General features: G+C 39.9%; 1 protein-coding gene across 2 annotated transcripts in view; it reads right to left on the reverse strand.

Annotated features, from left to right (window-relative positions):
- The window catches only part of LOC123704897, a 490,404-nt gene that overhangs the window by 80,928 nt on the left and 393,698 nt on the right, over positions 1–15,778 (reverse strand). The gene's annotated exons all lie outside the window — the stretch shown is intronic.

Below are 15,778 nucleotides of genomic sequence, written 5' to 3' on the forward strand. Positions count from 1 at the left end.
AGCCCGGTAGACGGTAAGGTAGTGTGGCCGTAGCATAAGGAGTCTAATGATTTATGTTTTATTATTTTCATATTTAATTATTTTTCGAAAATATGCTATATTGAATATATTAAATACAAATAGGTATATTTATTATTTCTTTTTTCCTTTAATAAAATATAATAATAACAAGTAACTAATGTTTAATTTATTTTTATTAATACACAATAATTATAGAAGACTGTGTCTATGAATACCTTGAATATCAAATATAAAAGTCAAATTATGTTTTTTATAAACATAAACAAGAAATCAATATTTTCATAATTATTAAACACAACTAAAATATTTATAAAATTATTCTAAAGTAAAAAAAAATGTATCGTCTTAAATAAATTGCAAATTAATAAATTTTATTCGTTTATTCTGATTTGAGAAAAATATATCCAATGCTGCCAACATTATACATTTTTTGGTCATAATAGCAATGTTTTAATTTAAATGCACTTGGAAAAAAGTTATACGTGCTCGTAATTTTTTTAATTTCATTAAATTTGTGTTATTTTTATGTCATTATATTTCTTTTAAAGATTTAATGAATTAAAGTCTTTCAATTGATAATGCACTTTTTTACTATTGATACTAATGTCAAATTTTAAATGATCATTGTAACGTCAAATGAATAATTTTATGTCAACAAACAACTTTCCGAAAACAAATAAGAAAACGGCTTCTTGTGTTTAATGTAAAATATTATGTGTTATTTATGCATAACAAAAATATGTTTTGCCAATTTATAATTCCAAAAGAAGTGGATAAGAAGTTTTTATGTCATTGAATAAAAATCGAACAATGGTTAACAATGAATTAAAACATAATATATTTTTGTGATGAAAGAAGACTACAATGCCAAGTGTAAAACAAGTGAAATCTAATAAGATCAGAACTTAGGATCAGAATATGAAAATGAAGAAAAACAAAAGTTGAATTTACCAAACATAAAGGAAATGTTTTATGATTTGCAGATGCTCACATTTTAAATTTATAAAAGATTCCAGAAAGTTATTTGTATTATTAATATTGAATAACATAGACTGATTGACCCATTGATGGTATCATTTGATTTGATGGTATTATATAGATGAAAAAATAGTGTATAAATTTCAATTTGAATAACCATGATGTCTCTGAAAACTTGATAGCTATTGTTACTGTACATTTTATACTTCTTAGTTCTTTTACTATAATATAAAGCAAATAAGCCGTCTACATTTTAAACAGCATTGTTTGCTATAAGAAAAAAGGAACCGAGTATACTATAACATAAAGCAAATAAGCCGTCTACATTTTAAACAGCATTGTTTGCTATAAGAAAAAAGGAACCGAGTATAGTAATGTGGCCGTACTCTTTATCAATTTTAATTCACCAAACATCATAAATTTAATATATATCTATCCAAAAAATATGTTTAAAAAACAACATAGGTACTTAACTTGGGATTCCTGCAAAAGTCTTGACAAAAATATGAAATAAAAGCTACTGTATCATTAAAATATTGATTTAAACATGGTACCTATACCTACAGTCTACACAAAGTCATATAATAATTAAATAAATATCATGGTTTGGATATTATGTTTTCAGTGTAAATATATTATAATGGAAACTTTATAATGTGTTTCATTTTCTTATTCATCTAGTGTCTCTTATTAGTAATAATTAGTAATAATATTTATAAAGTAGAAACAAATGATTTAGGTATATTGCTATACAAATAATTTAAATTGCTTTCATATAATTTTTTAAAATATAGCTAATTTAATGTTAGATAACTTTGCATATTGCATATTTTAAAGTACCTAAGTACATATTGATTTATAAAATTCTCATTGAATGCTTGTTGATTATTAATTTTTATTATTCCAATTTGATTTGAAATCATATAAATATTTGAAGAGGGTAGGTAGGTACATTTTATTCAGACTTAATTTTTATTAGGTACAACATTGGTAAAAGCTAAATGAAATAAAAAATCATTATAAATAAATACTTATTAGTTATTACTATACTTACATGTTTAATGAGATAGTATAATAGGTTCTACACTTGTTCTACAGATCTTGAATATTATTGTTTTAAAAATTTATAAACAATGATAATTTTCTGTTTTTAAGAATCTATACTCAAAGGGTAAAAAGGGAAGTATATTACTGACTGGCTGTCTGTCCATCTGCTACCAGGCTGTATCTCTGATCTCATGAACCTTGATACCTACATTTGAAAATTTCAGAGATCATGATGTCGATGTCGCTTCGACAACAAAAATAATAAAAACCGTAGATATACCTAAGCAATCTTGGCAAGGTTTTTTAGTGAAGTTTCATACTTATATGGAAACCTTAGTGTTGTGAGTCCAACTCGCACTTGAATCATTTTTATTTAAATCTATGTACCTACCCACTTAGAAATAGAAATTGAAATAGACAACACTTTATTGTACAATGCACACAAAACAAAATTTACAGAAACGATATGTACCTAACTTACATATTTAATAAAAAATTAAACAGTCCATTTCTAGCTTAGATTTCTACACATTAAATATTTTTGAAAAAAATTGTTATGCAAATATACGATGGGTTTATAGACCCCATAGCAATCAATGGTCAATATTAATTATTATTCGTCCCGTTTAACTGTGTCAATTACGATAAATCGAGTCGAAATCTCAACACTGGTGAGATCCGTTCGTAGAGAAAAAAAATATGGTTGTTTAACCTCGATTTCTAATACCTACTTGTTTTAATAACATCAATAGAAATTACTCATCTCGGTTCATCATTACCTATATTATTATTTTATTCACAACTATGCGGGTTCTTCAACTACGCTGGCGAAGCCGCTGGCGCGCGGAGAGCTAAAAAAAATATATACCTATACCTATCTATCTATTTACGAATCACATTCAAGTGTTTTTTCAAGTTTCATTAAAACTTTTGATGTTTAACTAAAAATTTAGATATTGATATAATTATATAAAATTTTGTACTTTACGTAACGAAATCTTTAGTGATTTGAAAATGCATTATAAATTATAATCCCCTATCCATTTGTTATTATCTGCTAACAGCGATTCCACAGTCGGTCGAAACTGCTTATATAACCTACCTACTTATTCAAATATTTTCTACTCCGGGAGGCTGTCGACCTTCGAGGTTGCGCGGTGCGCGGGCAGCAAGCAGCCCGCGGTGCCGTCTTTTGCCGATGCTATTCCTATTACCCTTCCTACTATGGAAATTTCCATACAAAATTTTCGAAAAAAAAAATTTCGCTTTTTACCAAAAATTTTTATGTGCCTGGTAGCGGACCAGGTTTTTAAGCATTTTTTACTTTGGCGACCCCGACCTACCTGCCACCGGTTCGGAGAGCCGTTGAATTTCGTGATGTATGGAAAATGGAAACCGGGGGTCGGAGAGAAATTCTGAGTATGCAGTTTTGTAAATCAGACCGATCAGTGCACAAAAGTCAATTTTCAGACCGATCGTGACGGAACCGGCGCCACCATCTTGCTTTGAAAAATTGGCCATTTTTTGAAAAAAAATTGCGTCCAATTTGAAATTTCTCGATTGCCCTGGTAGCACCCCATCTTCCTGATCATTTTTTAGTTCTACACCCCCCACCTATCTGGCGCCGTTTCAGAGAGCCGTCGAATTTCGCGTTGTATGAAACTCGGAAACCAGCGATGGAAACTCAATTATGAGTATGCCACCTCAATGTGCGGCTCGATTAAAGCCCCTGTGCCAAGTTTCAGCGCGATCACACAAGCGATGGCCGTTTTAGAATTTGTATGGCGGCGGCCATTTTTTCCGCCATTTTGAAATTTTTTTGCATTCTGTGGTAATTGCTCGAGGTCTACTCCAAGTTTAGTTCGAGCACCCCAGATGTAGCTGCTACCGTTTGCGCGGGCCGTTGACCGTCTTCGAGAGATGAGGGAAAGTTTAAGATTTCGGATTTTTCTGGATATCCTGGGAGCTGGGCGAGTACGAATGCGTCATTAGTGTATTTCTCCATTGCGCCACCTCGGCTAAATTTACGTTTTTATGTTTGCGCCAAAAATGGAAAAATTCCAAAATCGAGCGTCCCACTACGGCTCCCTGGTAGCGTCCCAGGGTGGTGATCATTTTTAGTTCCGGGACCCCCCACCCATCTCGCACCGTTTCCGCGGGCCGTTGGACTTTACGTTGTATGGAAGTTGGAAACGGGGGCCCGGAGCCACTCGAACGGGGCACCGATCGATTCGCCGGCTCGAACAAAGCACGTGCGCCAAATTTGAGACGTAAGGATTCATAAACGGCGATTTTGGCAAAGTACGGCGGCCATCTTGTTTTCGCGAAAATCCCCATTTTTCCACCTCCCCTGGTAATCGCCACCAATTCTGAGCATTTTTTGTTCAGACACCCCCCCTCCAGGTATCACCGTTTTTGCGCACCTCCAGGGGTCCACTCTCTTGTCCAGGGTGTTGGAGATGTCAATATTTTTCCGGTGGTCACTCGGCGCACCTCTACACGATCACGTCGAAATCCCCTCAACTTTCCGCGTAGTTTCCGAGAAACCCGATGTCAGTGAGTGGTAGTGTAGCTTTATATATTATAATAATAATAACTAGCTGGTGCGTTGTGCGCGGGCTGCAAGCAGCCCGCGAGCCCCTTTTGCCCCTGGGTTGAAGCAATAGGGCAGTCATTAGAAAATGTGTTAGAATTCCCAGTCCATTTGTAATTTTCTGCTAACAGCGATTCCACAGTCAATCGGAAGTGCTTATAAATTCCCAATTCAAATATTTTCTATTCTGGAATGCTGTCGACCTTCGAAGGTGCGTTGTGCGCGGGCTGCAAGCAGCCCGCGAGCCCCTTTTGCCCCTGGGTTGAAGCAATAGGGCAGTCATTTGAAAATAAATTCGAATTTTCTGTCCATTTGTTACATCCGCTAACAGCGATTCTACAGTCAGTCGGTAATGCTTATAAATTCCCCATTCAAGTATTTTCCACTCCGGGAGGCTGTCTACCTTCGAGGAAGCGTAGTGCGCGGGCTGCAAGCAGCCCGCGAAGCATCCCAGGGCAGAAATCTTCAGTCATTTGAAAATGCATTAAAATTCCCCGTCAATTTGCTATTATCTGCAAACAGCGATTCCACAGTCAATCGGAAGTGCTTATAAATTTCAAATTCAAATATTTTCTATTCCGGGGGGCGGTTCACCTTCGAGGGTGCGTGGTGCGCGAGCTGCAAGCAGCTCGCGGCTCATCCCAGGGCAGAAATCTTCAGTCATTTGAAAATGCATTCGAATTTCCTTTCCATTTGTAACATCTGCTAACAGCGATTCTACAGTCAGTCGAAACTGCTTATAAATTACTTATTCAAATATTGTTAAATTTTTGAAACGTCTTATCGATAGCGGGCAGTGACTTTTCATAATAAACTCAAGAGTTAACCTAACACGCTCGTCGCTTCGCTCCTCGCTACCTATTTGAATATTTAGGCCGGCCGCTGCCGCGACTCGCTCGCTTCGCTCGCTTGGCTCGTGCGATAGGTAGTTCAAAAGTTAACCTAACATGCTCGTCGCTTCTCTCCTCGCTACCTATTTGAATATTTAGGCCGGCCGCTGTCGTGACTCGCTCGCTTCGCTCGCATGGCTCGTGTGGTAGTTCAAAAGTTAACCTTACACGCTCGTCGCTTCGCTCCTCGCTACCTAAACTGCTTATAAATTACTTATTATTCAAATATTGGTAAAATTTTTGAAACGTCTTATCGATAGCGGGCAGTGACTTTTCATAATAAACTGTTCAAGAGTTAACCTAACACGCTCGTCGCTTCGCTCCTCGCTACCTATTTGAATATTTAGGCCAGCCGCTGCCGCAACTCGCTCGCTTCGCTCGCTTGGCTCGTGCGGTAGGTAGTTCAAAAGTTAACCTAACACGCTCGTCGCTTCGCTCCTCGCTACCTATTTGAATATTTAGGCCGGCCGCTGTCGTGACTCGCTCGCTTCGCTCGCATGGCTCGTGTGGTAGTTCAAAAGTTAACCTTACACGCTCGTCGCTTCGCTCCTCGCTACCTAAACTGCTTATAAATTACTTATTATTCAAATATTGGTAAAATTTTTGAAACGTCTTATCGATAGCGGGCAGTGACTTTTCATAATAAACTGTTCAAGAGTTAACCTAACACGCTCGTCGCTTCGCTCCTCGCTACCTATTTCAATATTTAGGCCGGCCGTTGACGCGAATCGCTCGCTTCGCTCGCTTGGCTCGTGCGGTAAGTAGTTCAAAAGTTAACCTAACACGCTCGTCGCTTCGCTCCTCGCTACCTATTTGAATATTTACGCTGGCCGCTGCCGTGACTCGCTCGCTTCGCTCGCTTGGCTCGTGCGGTAGTTCAAAAGTTAATAAATATTTTCTACTCCGGGAGGCTGTCAACCCTCGAAGTAGCGCGGTGCGCGGGCAGCAAGCTGGTGCGTTGTGCGCGGGCTGCAAGCAGCCCGCGAGCCCCTTTTGCCCCTGAGTTGAAGCAATAGGGCAGTCATTTGAAAATGCATTCGAATTTCCTGTCCATTTGTTACATCTGCTAACAGCGATTCTACAGTCAGTCGGTAATGCTTATAAATTCCCCATTCAAGTATTCTCCACTCCGGGAGGCTGTCCACCTTCGAGGGTGCGTGGTGCGCGGGCTGCAAGCAGCCCGCGAAGCATCCCAGGGCAGAAATCTTCAGTCATTTGAAAATGCGTTAAAATTCCCCGTCAATTTGCTTTTATCTGCTAACAGCGATTCCACAGTCAATCGGAAGTGCTTATACATTCCCCATTCAAATATTTTCCTTTCCATTTGTCACATCTGCTAACAGCGATTCTACAGTCAGTCGAAACTGCTTATAAATTACTTAATCAAATGTTGTTAAATTTTTGAAACGTCTTATCGATAGCGGGCAGTGACTTTTCATAATAAACTGTTCAAGAGTTAACCTAACACGCTCGTCGCTTCGCTCCTCGCTACCTATGTATTTGAATATTTAGGCCGGCCGCTGCCGCGACTCGCTCGCTTCGCTCGCTTGGCTCGTGCGATAGGTAGTTCAAAAGTTAACCAAACACGCTCGTCGCTTCGCTCCTCGCTACCTATTTGAATATTTAGGCCGGCCGCTGCCGTGACTCGCTCGCTTCGCTCGCATGGCTCGTGCGGTAGTTCAAAAGTTAACCTTACACGCTCGTCGCTTCGCTCCTCGCTACCTAAACTGCTTATAAATTACTTATTTAAATATTGGTAAAATTTTTGAAACGTCTTATCGATAGCGGGCAGTGACTTTTCATAATAAACTGTTCAAGAGTTAACCTAACACGCTCGTCGCTTCGCTCCTCGCTACCTATTTGAATATTTAGGCCGGCCGCTGCCGCAACTCGCTCGCTTCGCTCGCTTGGCTCGTGCGATAGGTAGTTCATAAGTTAACCTAACACGCTCGTCGCTTCGCTCCTCGCTACCTATTTGAATATTTAGGCCGGCCGCTGCCGCAACTCGCTCGCTTCGCTCGCTTGGCTCGTGCGATAGGTAGTTCATAAGTTAACCTAACACGCTCGTCGCTTCGCTCCTCGCTACCTATTTGAATATTTAGGCCGGCCGTTGACGCGACTCGCTCGCTTCGCTCGCTTGGCTCGTGCGGTAAGTAGTTCAAAAGTTAACCTAACACGCTCGTCGCTTCGCTCCTCGCTACCTATTTGAATATTTACGCTGGCCGCTGCCGTGACTCGCTCGCTTCGCTCGCTTGGCTCGTGCGGTAGTTCAAAAGTTAATAAATATTTTCTACTCCGGGAGGCTGTCAACCCTCGAAGTAGCGCGGTGCGCGGGCAGCAAGCAGCCCGCGGCGCCGTCTTTTGCCGTTGCTCTTCAATCACCCTTCCTACTATGGAAATTTCCATACAAAATTTTCGAAAAAAAAAAATTCGCTTTTTTACCAAAAATTTTTACATGTCTGGAAGCGGACCAGGTTTTGAAGCATTTTTTACTTCGACGACACCAACCTACCTGCCACCGGTTCAGAGAGCCGTTGAATTTCGTGATGTATGGAAAATGGAAACCAGGGGTCGGAGAGAGATTCTGAGTATGCAGTTTTGTGAATATGGCCGATATGAGCACAAAAGTCAATTTTTAGACCCATCGTAAAGTAACCGGCGCCACCATCTTGCTTTGAAAAATTGGCCATTTTTTGAAAAAAAATTACGTCCAATTTGAAATTTCTCGATTGCCCTGGTAGCACCCCATCTTCCTGATCATTTTTTAGTTCTACACCCCCCACCTATCTTGCGCCGTTTCGGAGAGCCGTCGAATTTCGCGTTGTATGAAACTCGGAAACCAGCTATGGAAACTCGATTATGAGTATGCCAACTTAATATGCGGCTCGATTAAAGCCCCTGTGCCAAGTTTCAGCGCAATCGGACCAGCGATGGCCGTTTTAGAATTTGTATGGCGGCGGCCATTTTTTCCGCCATTTTGAATTTTTTTCACTATCTGTGGTAATTGCTCGAGGTCTACTCCAAGTTTAGTTTGAGCACCCCAGATGTAGCTGCTACCGTTTGCGCGGGCCGTTGACCGTCTTCGAGAGATGAGGGAAAGTTTAAGATTTCGGATTTTTCTGGATATCCTGGGAGCTGGGCGAGTACGAATGCATCATTGGTGTATTTCTCCATTGCACCACCTCGTCTAAATTTACGTTTATATGTTTTCGCCAAAAATGGAAAAATTCCAAAATCGAGCGTCCCACTATGGCTCCCTGGTAGCGTCCCAGGGTGGTGATCATTTTTAGTTCCGGGACCCCCAACCCAACTCGCACCGTTTCCGCAGGCCGTTGGAGTTTACGTTGTATGAAAGTTGGAAACTGGGGCCCGGAGCCACTCGAACGGGGTACCGATCGATTCGCCAGCTCGAACAGAGCACGTGTGCCAAATTTGAGACGTAAGGATTCATAAACGGCGATTTTGGCAAAGTACGGCGGCCATCTTGTTTTCGCGAAAATCCCCATTTTTCCACCTCCCCTGGTAATCGCCACCAGTTCCGAGCATTTTTTGTTCAGACACCCCCCCTCCAGGTGGCACCGTTTCTGCGCACCTCCAGGGGTCCACTCGGTATTCGAAGGTGATCGAGATCGCTATATTTTTCCGGTAGTCACTCGCCGCACCTCTATACGATCACGTCGAAATCCCCCCAACTTTCCGCGTAGTTTCCGAGAAACCCGATGTCAGTCAGTCAGTGGTAGTGTAGCTTTATATATTATAACTAGCTGGTGCGTTGTGCGCGGGCTGCAAGCAGCCCGCGAGCCCCTTTTGCCCCTGGGTTGAAGCTATAGGGCAGTCATTTAAAAATATATTCGAATTTTCTGTGCATTTGTTACATCTGCTAACAGCGATTCTACAGTCAGTCGGTAATGCTTATAAATTCCCAATTCAAATATTTTCTATTCTGGAATGCTGTCGACCTTCGAAGGTGCGTTGTGCGCGGGCTGCAAGCAGCCCGCGAGCCCCTTTTGCCCCTGGGTTGAAGCAATAGGGCAGTCATTTGAAAATAAATTCGAATTTTCTGTCCATTTGTAACATCTGCTAACAGCGATTCTACAGTCAGTCGGTAATGCTTATAAATTCCCCATTCAAGTATTTTCCACTCCGGGAGGCTGTCCACCTTCGAGGGAGCGTAGTGCGCGGGCTGCAAGCAGCCCGCGAAGCATCCCAGGGCAGAAATCTTCAGTCATTTGAAAATGCATTAAAATTCCCCGTAAATTTGCTATTATCTGCAAACAGCGATTCCACAGTCAATCGGAAGTGCTTATAAATTTCAAATTCAAATATTTTATATTCCGGGGGGCGGTTCACCTTCGAGGGTGCGTGGTGCGCGAGCTGCAAGTAGCTCGCGGCTCATCCCAGGGCAGAAATCTTCAGTCATTTGAAAATGCGTTAAAATTCCCTGTCAATTTGTTATTATCTGCTAACAGCGATTCCACAGTCAATCGAATTGCTTATAAATTCCCCATTCAAATATTTTCTATTCCGGGGGGCTGTTCACCTTCGAGGACGTGCGGTGCGCGAGCTGCAAGCAGCTCGCGGCTCATCCCAGAGCAGAAATCTTCAGTCATTTGAAAATGCATTCAAATTTCCTATCCATTTGTTACATCTGCTAACAGCGATTCTACAGTCAGTCGAAACTGCTTATAAATTACTTATTCAAATATTGGTTAAATTTTTGAAACGTGATCCCGAATTTTATTTTTTTGATGTGTCTAATCAATAGCGGTGACTTTTCATAATAAACTGTTCAAGACAATAAATGTGTGAAGATGTATAAAACATATTGAAAACTTCAAGTCATCATTAGTAGCGTCGTTTAAAATCAAATTCATTATGCTTTCGGCACTAAAAATATCTAAGTGAAAGCCATAGCACTAAAGTCAAAGGGTGTATCGAATAAGATATCGTTACACTATAAAAATAACTACTTTAAAAAAACCGACTTCAAAAACGGAAAAGTAAAAAATAATTAATTAGTTACTACATATTATTTAGTTGTGTTATTCACTATATAGGTTTGAAGTCGGTGCCAAGCATAAGCACTTATTAAACTACGCTATTTTTTGATACAAGAACTACGATTATTTCGATACAAGAACTACCTACTTGCAATTCAATTACATTATTCGCAATACAAAAAATTGGCTATTTTCGATACAAAAACTACACTACTCTTGGTGTAAGTCCTACGCTTATAAAGCGTGAACGATTGGCTCATTCACTCAATAAATGTGTGAAGATGAATATATTATTACGTATTGAAAACTTCAGTCTTTTTAGTAGCTTCGTTTAAAATCAAAATCATTATGTTTTCGGCACTAAAAATAAGAACCTACTTTTCCGTTTTTGAAGTCGGTTTTTTTAACGTAGTTTTAATAGTTTTTAACCTACGTAGTTTTTTTGTTTGAGTGGGAATCGCCCTAAAGTCGCTTCTGTTCAAGAGTTTACTTAACACGCTCGTCGCTTAATCGCTCCTCGCTACCTATTTGAATATTTACGCCGGCCGCTGACGTGACTGGCTCGCTTCGCTCGCTTGGCTAGTGCAGTAGTTCAAAAGTTAACCTAACTCGCTCGTCGCTTCGCTCCTCGCTACTTCTTTGAATATTTACGCCGGCCGCTGACGTGACTTGCTCGCTTCGCTCGCTTGGCTAGTGCAGTAGTTCAAAAGTTAACCTAACTCGCTCGTCGCTTCGCTCCTCGCTCTTTCTTTCAATATTTACGCCGGCTGCTGACGTGACTTGCTCGCTTCGCTCGCTTGGCTAGTGCAGTATTTATTTATTTATTTATTTATTTATTTTAGAATTTCCGACAGAGGATACAGATTACATTCGTTACATCTAATACAAGTACATGATCTTCTACACCTCTAATTAAAGGAAATTACAGCGTTCAGAATGGATTACAATTACAATTAAAATTAAAATTAAAATTAAAATTACAATTACAATTACAATTACCATTACAATTACAATTACAATTCGTCAATTTCTTAAAAATATTAAAATAAATTTAATAACATTAATTATATAGGAAAACCAAAAAAGTATTACAATTACAAATCTAAAATTACAATTATATTCGTCAAATTATAAAAAAATATTATAAAAAAAAATATTATATAATAAAAAATTAAAGAGCAATTAATTATATACAGAATTCAAATACATAATTATTATTAAAATTGCAAATATTATTCAATTACAATTAGGTATATTAAAATTAATCACTACAATAAAATTATACAGGTTGGTTACATTAATTAATAAAGGAAAAATAGAAACTTTTATCATTGGCTAAATTGAAGGATTAACGATTTGAAGCGTGTTAGAGATTGACTGAAGATGTCTATGTCTTGCGAGATACCAGTGAGCTTGTTATACTCATGGGTGAGTCTGACTGTTGGTGAGTTTTTACCAAGGTTTGTCCGATAAGAGGGGGCACTAAAAAGGCAACGAGGTTGACGAGGAACTCTAGATGGTACATTAATATTAAATCTGGTTAGTAACGCTGGACAGTCGAAACCATTATTAAACACTTTATACAAAAACAGAAGATCAGCTATAGTGCGACGCGACTCAAGAGATCTCATATTGAAATATTTAAGTCTGTCTTCATATCGAGTCAATGATTTCTTGATACCAGCTCGGTAAGCCAGCTGGCGAACAAGTCTTCTTTGAATTCCTTCGATTCTTTTTCTGTGAGTCTGGTAAAAGGGATAGTTCAAAAGTTAACCTAACTCGCTCGTCGCTTCGCTCCTCGCTACTTCTTTGAATTTTTACGCCGGCCGCTGACGTGACTTGCTCGCTTCGCTCGCTTGGCTAGTGCAGTAGTTCAAAAGTTAACCTAACACGCTCGTCGCTTCGCTCCTCGCTACCTATTTAAATATTTACGCCAGCCGCTGCCGTGATTCGCTCGCTTCGCTCGCTTGGCTCGTGCGGTAGTTCAAAAGTTAATAAATATTTATTACTCCGGGAGGCTGTCGACCTTCGAGGTTGCGCGGTGCGCGAGCAGCAAGCAGCCCGCGGCGCCGTCTTTTGCCGTTGCTATTCAATTACCCTTCCTACTATGGAAATTTCCATACAAAATTTTCGAAAAAAAAAATTTCGCTTTTTACCAAATATTTTTACATGCCTGGAAGCGGACCAGGTTTTGAAGCATTTTTTACTTCGGCGACCCCGCCCTACCTGCCACCGGTTCAGAGAGCCGTTGAATTTCGTGATGTATGGAAAATGGAAACCGAGGGTCGGAGAGAAATTCTGAGTATGCAGTTTTGTAAATATGGCCGATTAGAGCACAGAAGTCAATTTTCAGACCGATCGTAAAGTAACCGGCGCCACCAACTTGCTTTGAAAAATTGGCCATTTTTGAAAAAAAAATTGCGTCCAATTTGAAATTTCTCGATTGCCCTGGGAGCGCCCCATCTTCCTGATCAATTTTTAGTTCTACACCCCCCGGCTATCTAGTGCCGTTTTGGAGAGCCGTCGAATTTCGCGTTGTATGAAACTCGGAAACCAGCGATGGAAACTCGATTATGAGTATGCCATCTCAATGTGCGGCTCGACTAAAGCCCCTGTGCCAAGTTTCAGCGCGATCGGACCAGAGATGACCATTTTAGAATTTGTATGGCGGCGGCCATTTTTTCCGCCATTTTGAATTTTTTTCACTATCTGTGGTAATTGCTCGAGGTCTACTACAAGTTTAGTTTGAGCACCCCAGATGTAGCTGCTACCGTTTGCGCGGGCCGTTGACCGTCTTCGAGAGATGAGGGAAAGTTTAAGATTTCGGATTTTTCTGGATATCCTGGGAGCTGGGCGAGTACGAATGCATCATTGGTGTATTTCTCCATTGCACCACCTCGTCTAAATTTACGTTTTTATGTTTGCGCCAAAAATGGAAAAATTCCAAAATCGAGCGTCCCACTGTAGCTCCCTGGTAGCGTCCCAGGGTGGTGATCATTTTTAGTTCCGGGACCCCCCACCCAACTCGGACCGTTTCCGCGGGCCGTTGGATTTCGCGTTGTATGAAAGTTGGAAACTGGGGCCCGGAGCCACTCGAACGGGGCACCGATCGATTCGCCGGCTCGAACAGAGCACGTGTGCCAAATTTGAGACGTAAGGATTCATAAACGGCGATTTTGGCAAAGTACGGCGGCCATCTTGTTTTCGCGAAAATCCCCATTTTTCCACCTCCCCTGGTAATCGCCACCAGTTCCGAGAAACTCGATTATGAGTATGCCATCTCAATGTGCGGCTCGACTAAAGCTCCTGTGCCAAGTTTCAGCGCGATCGGACCAGAGATGGCCATTTTAGAATTTGTATGGCGGCGGCCATTTTTTCCGCCATTTTGAATTTTTTTCACTATCTGTGGTAATTGCTCGAGGTCTACTACAAGTTTAGTTTGAGCACCCCAGATGTAGCTGCTACCGTTTGCGCGGGCCGTTGACCGTCTTCGAGAGATGAGGGAAAGTTTAAGATTTCGGATTTTTCTGGATATCCTGGGAGCTGGGCGAGTACGAATGCGTCATTGGTGTATTTCTCCATTGCACCACCTCGTCTAAATTTACGTTTTTATGTTTGCGCCAAAAATGGAAAAATTCCAAAATCGAGCGTCCCACTATGGCTCCCTGGTAGCGTCCCAGGGTGGTGATCATTTTTAGTTCCGGGACCCCCAACCCAACTCGCTCCGTTTCCGCAGGCCGTTGGAGTTTACGTTGTATGGAAGTTGAAAACGGGGGCCCGGAGCCACTCGAACGGGGCACCGATCGATTCGCCGGCTCGAACAGAGCACGTGTGCCAAATTTGAGACGTAAGGATTCATAAACGGCGATTTTGGCAAAGTACGGCGGCCATCTTTTTTTCGCGAAAATCCCCATTTTTCCACCACACCTGGTAATCGCCACCAGTTCTGAGCATTTTTTGTTCAGACACCCCCCCTCCAGGTATCACCGTTTTTGCGCACCTCCAGGGGTCCACTCTCTTGTCCAGGGTGTTGGAGATGTCAATATTTTTCCGGTGGTCACTCGGCGCACCTCTACACGATCACGTCGAAATCCCCCCAACTTTCCGCGTAGTTTCCGAGAAACCCGATGTCAGTCAGTCAGTGGTAGTGTAGCTTTATAGTATATAACTAGCTGGTGCGTTGTGCACGGGCTGCAAGCAGCCCGCGAGCTTCCGTGTGCTCTAAGAGTTTTAACAAACGATGTTGTTTTTTTTTATCTATAATTATTCTAGCTATCATCAGCTCTTGGATTACAGCAATATAATTTCTAATTTTTATTTTGTCAGAAAAAAAAGTCCAAGACAACACTTACTCAATTAAACAAACAAGTACTTAATCACAATTAATTGTTTCATAATCATAAAAAATATAAAATATAATATAGGGTATATTATGACAAAAAACGCTAAGAAATTGTATGTTTTTTCTATTATTATCATTATCCATGTTTCAACAACAGAATGTAATTGGCGATGTAATTTGTGTATTTTTGTAGCTTAGTTTTGTTGTATGTACATCCCTATAGTTGTACCAACTAAAAAGAAAATAGCAAACTGACACATTTTTTAACTTAAATATAATATGTAATACCTGTATATTTATGTTGTGTTACTTACATCAATCTATAATGTTGTTATTATGATATATTATTGAAGAATAAATAATTGAAAAAATAATGTTTAAAAATCTTACACCACCATACTTCATAATTTGATCGATATTCATTAATCATATACTATGTACCCTATTTTTTTTATTTAATCAAAAGTATAAAAAAGCGAAATATAAGAAAAAATAAATAAATCAATGCTCAGTTTTCGAGCAGCCCAGTCTCTAAGATCCCAGCCGATAAAATTACTTGTCTTTAAATATATTAAACATTATAATACAAAATTTAAATATCACTTTCTCTTTCAGTTTTGCACGACTTCGATAATATAGAAAGCGATTGTTTTTAACAGAAGCAATAATGAAAATAGAAGATTGAAATTATTTAATGAAAAAATGATCTCGAAATTTGCAAAACGTGTTTTTAAAAGATACAATACAAAACAAGTAAAAATTATTATTAAAAAAACAAAATACCCGACTGCACACTAAAAAAAGAGTGATTGAAATGAATCTAATGATACCGCATACATATTTTTTTAAAGGGAAATTTAGAAAAAATATTATTATGTCTTTATCCCGTGGGACTTTTAGGATAAAA

The sequence above is a fragment of the Colias croceus genome, chromosome W (genome assembly GCF_905220415.1).
Source record: "Colias croceus chromosome W, ilColCroc2.1".
Classification (NCBI taxonomy): domain Eukaryota; kingdom Metazoa; phylum Arthropoda; class Insecta; order Lepidoptera; family Pieridae; genus Colias; species Colias croceus.